Source organism: Kryptolebias marmoratus, linkage group LG11 (assembly GCF_001649575.2).
Source record: "Kryptolebias marmoratus isolate JLee-2015 linkage group LG11, ASM164957v2, whole genome shotgun sequence".
Lineage (NCBI taxonomy): Eukaryota > Metazoa > Chordata > Actinopteri > Cyprinodontiformes > Rivulidae > Kryptolebias > Kryptolebias marmoratus.
In genome coordinates, this window is record NC_051440.1 from 6008982 (window position 1) to 6014005 (window position 5024).

Genomic DNA, 5024 nt, shown 5'->3' on the forward strand with positions numbered 1-5024 from the left:
CGTGTGGCGAACGTGACGTCTATCATACAGGTTGAGCTCAACTCAAAATAATAGTTATAAACCATCTCAGAAAAAAATAACTTACCGAGCGCAGTAAATAACTCCGACAGGTGGAAAGTAAATAGTCCTGAAATGACTTGGCTTCTGTCGCTTCTCTTCGGTGGGAATCTGTGATTCTGGGGCGGAGTCAGTGAATTAACTCCTTCAGTGTTCGAGCTGCTGGTGGAGTTCAGAGTTAAGAAGTAAAGAGTTATTGATTCCATTTTAACACCTCTAGATTTGATACGTAAACACTTTGTTTTAACTACTACCAATATACATCCCAGATAAGTGTAAAATTAACTCTGCTTTTGCACAAAGTCTGCTAACACCAAAACATTTTACACTTTTGAATTTGCTATCCTGCATGTTTTACTTGTTTCTCTGCTCCGACACACCTGATTGAATCATCGGGTGACTAACAGGCTTCTGCAGAACATGAAGAGGTAATTAAACCACTGAGTCAGGTGTGTTGGAGCAGGGAAACAAGTAACACATGCAGGATAGTGGCCCTCGAGGACAAGAATTGCCACCCCTGTGAATCTAGGCTCTTCAATAGCTCCAAAAGACACCAGCTCTAAACCTCTTGCCAACACCTGGAGAAGTTGCTTTCACGCAACCAAACTTCCTCTTGCCACGTGCTGTGCTCTGGTGTGCCTCTCTCTTCCCCCTGCAGTCACACTCAGCAGCTTTATAAGCTGATTGTCTCTTTGTCACGCAGACTGTCTGACTGACTGTCTCAGAAGTGTTTCCAGCGAGACGTGCTGCTGTGCTGTGCAGCTAATCTCAACCACAAACATGTTCAGCCTTCACTCATAGGTGAAAGCAATGAATCAATGACATACCAGCCTCAAAACTAATCCTTTACGAGCGGGTTGGAGGGACCACTTTGGCGCTCCAACGTCGGTTTAGGCCATGTTTAGACCTGGTGCTAATCAGTGTTCAATTAGTCTCAAAGGTATTCTGTTGTATTCCCTGGTTTGTGTGGGTGTTCTGCTTCATATCTCTCCTCTCTAGGGTGTGATTGGCAGGTGGAGCCTCCAGCTGGCACTTGTTTGAAGTAATCAAGGAGCAGTATTTAGAGGAGCAGGTTTCTTGAGCCAGACGCCAGATGGTTAACTCTCAACCTGTGCCTCGCTCTTGTCGAGAAGTCCCTGGATCCTGTTCCCTCGTTGCCCTGGCCACGCTCCAGGCCTCTTCCGTTGTTTCCTTCTGCTGCTCATTCAGTCCATCCAGTTGGACTTCAGCCCCTGAGCTCACCGGTCTGTCCACTCTCTGACCACCAACCACTGTGGTTCAAACAGGAACTTGGGTTCGTAGTCACCCCCCAGTCAAGGCCTACTCATCCTCAAACCCTGGGAAAACAACAGCAGGGCGACAACCCGGAAACCTGACAGTTCTGTCGTGTTGTTCCGTCAGGATTCCAGCCTCCTTCCTTTTCCCTCTTTTTCCTATTGTTCCCTCTTTTAAATTGAATTTAGTCAGTCAAAAACATTTTCTTTATTTTTTGCAGAAGAACATGTTAAAAATTAGGGTTTTGTTTAGTTTAGTTTAGTTTAGTTTTATTCATTTCATTAAAAAACAACAAATTTTATATACATGGAAAAAAAAAACACAAAAGAAAAAACAAGAAAATAAAAAATAAAAATAAAAATCCATATATGTATCTTAAAAAACTCAAATAATATGAAATGAAAGGCAGCAGAAGGAAGAAAAAAATCTTATAATATCTGCTCCTTTTTTCAAAAAACAAGTTCACAAAACAGAAAATCTATGTCATTAACACACAAAAGACAATATTATCTAATCCCACCAGAACAAAAATTTATGAAGATACACATTATTCAGTTTCGTATTTCTTTAAAAGTCCAACTTTTATCCTTTTTTTAAACGTACACAGTGATCCTGCATTCTTTTCATCACTTCCCAAAACATTCCACAGCTTTATTCCTTGAACTAAAGTACACCGTTCCTTCAGACTAGTTCTGAATTTAGGTTTTACAAATATATCTGTCCCTTTAAGGTTATAACAGCACTTTCTCTTTACAAAATTTACTTGGATGTTTAATGGTAATATGTTTTTATGTGCCTTATACATAATCAACAGAATATTATAATCAACCAAATCTAAGAACTTCAATATTTTCAATTTATGAAATAATAAATTTGAAGGGTGACGACAATGTTTTCCAGTAATAATTCTTACAGCTCTTTTTTGTAATAAAAAAACAGGATTTGTAATTGTCTTACATGCCTTCCCCCAGACTTCAATACAATAAACCAAGTGTGGAACTATTATTGCATTATACAACATATACATTGCTTTATCATTAAACAACTCCCTTACTTTGTACAGAACACCAATAGATTTAGCCAACTTTGTTCTTAAATATTTTATGTGAGGTCTCCATGTCAGCCCCTCGTCAATCACTACACCCAAAAACTTCACCTCACTGACTCTACAAATCTCAACCCCATTTACCCTAAATGGAACATCAATAGTTTTCTTTTTATTATTAAATACCATGTAATTAGTTTTCTCCAAATTCACTGATAGTTTATTAAGGCTAAACCAAGTTTGTATTTTAACAAATTCCGTTTTCATCGTTTCCAACATTTGTTTCATATCTTTACCTGAACAAAAAAATGTAGTATCATCTGCAAATAAAACACATTTGAAAAGGTCTGACACATTTACCAGATCATTCACATACAGTATAAACAACTTTGGTCCAAGCACAGAACCCTGAGGAACTCCACATGTTACATTACAAAGTTCAGATCTTACTCCATTTATTTCTACAAACTGTTTCCTATCTTTCAAATAGCTCGATATCCACTGTAATGCCGGTCCTCTAATGCCATATTTATTCAGCTTTTCGAGGAGAATACTATGGTCAATAGTGTCAAATGCTTTTTTTAAATCGACAAAAATGCTTGCACCATACTGCTTTTGGTCAACAGCGGTTGTTGTTTGTTCAATTAAATCCATAAGAGCCATTGCTGTGGAGTTTTTTGCTCTGAATCCGTATTGACTACTACTTAAAATATTATGTTTGCTGATGAATTGATCCAATCTTGTCACAAATAATTTCTCTAAAATCTTTGAAAACTGTGGCAGCAATGATATTGGTCTGTAATTGCTAAACACACATTTTTCTCCATTTTTATATATAGGAATTACCTTAGCTATTTTCATATGATCTGGAAAAATTCCTGTTAAAAATGACAAATTGCATATATATGTAAATGGCTCAATAACACAACCAATTATCTCCTTCACTACCATCATATCCATATTACTCCAATCTTTTGACCTTTTATCTGCAAATTCTTTTACGATACTCAATATTTCTTCTTCATCAATTTCTCCAAGAAAGATGCTGTTGACACAACCCCTGACTGTATGACTCACGTCACTGTCAACCTTTGGTATTTTTGCTGCAAGATTTGGACCAACATTTACATAATAATGATTAAATTCATTTGTTATTTCACTTTGATCATGAATTTCCTTGTTATCCTTTATAAAATATTGTGAAATACCTGATTTCATTTTATGATTATTTAAAACACTATTCATTATTCGCCATGTTTCTTTCGTATCACCGTTACTCTTATTTAATAAATCACTGTAATATTCCTTCTTATGTTTTCTTATAATCCATACCAACTTATTTTTGTATGTCTTGTATCTGTTTTCTGCTTCTTTTGTTCTTAATTTCAAGAAGCATGAATACAAATGATTCTTTTTTTTACAAGCATTTTTCAACCCTTTAGTCACCCATGGTTTGTCAACAACATCTCTCCTTACAGATTTTTTTTGCACACAATTTTTTTCGTACAGAGTTCCCAGAATATTCATAAATACATTATATGCTCTGTTTGCATCACCAACATACACTTTTTGCCAGCTTTGTTTTTTTAAGTCCTCTCTCAATTTATCCAAAGCTTTTTTTGTTGTGTTTATCATTATCTTATTTGTTTTAACTGCCGGTTTGGTACATTGATAATGTTTATAAAAAGTAAAGACAGGTAAATGATCACTTATATCTGTTGTCAAAAGTCCACTTAAAACCTCTCCGTTTCTATCATTCGTAAAAATATTATCAATCACTGTTGCAGTTAATGTTGTAATTCTTGTTGGTTTCGATATTAAAGGATAGAGGCCCAAACTAAACATTGTATTTAGAAACATAATATTTGAATCAGTTTGATTTCCTAAATCGATGTTAAAATCACCACACAAAAAAACAGTTTTACTATAACTCATTACGAAGAGCTCAATGATTTTATCGGAAAATAGCTCTATATTTGCGTCTGGTGAACGATACACACAGCTGATTATTATATTCTTAGAATTCTCATTTAATATCTCAATTGTAATCATTTCCATCACACCATCAATGGCTATTGACATACTATCCTTGACCTTACATTTTATTTCCGAATTGATAAACAATGCAACTCCCCCACCTCTTTTATTGTTTCTATTCCTGTGATATAATTCATATCCTTCTATTTGTACACTATTCATATTTTCATTGTTGAACCATGTTTCTGAAACTGCTATTGCACTGAAACGTCTATTTAACTGTTTTAAATAGTCTGTTATTTTTGATAAATTTGCATTCAAACTTCTGCTATTGAAATGAATTATTGATAGACCTCCATTTAACATTTTATTACCCTTAAATTGTTCTTCATTATAATATTCACAGTGATTATTTTCTGGAAAGAGATTTATATCTATCATACCATCTACATTATATATTTTAGTCTCTGAATCTTTGTGAATGTCCATATTTTAAATGTGTACTATGCCCATTTTCAGTAACTTGCTTTAGATCATTTTGATTCAAACTGATATCTCATTATGATGTTTGTCCACTCCTGAACTCCTTTAACTCCTTTAACTCATTTATCATTTTTGCTTGTGACCCCTCTTCCACTCTAATCCAGACATGCCCGTTTCGTGTCCAGGT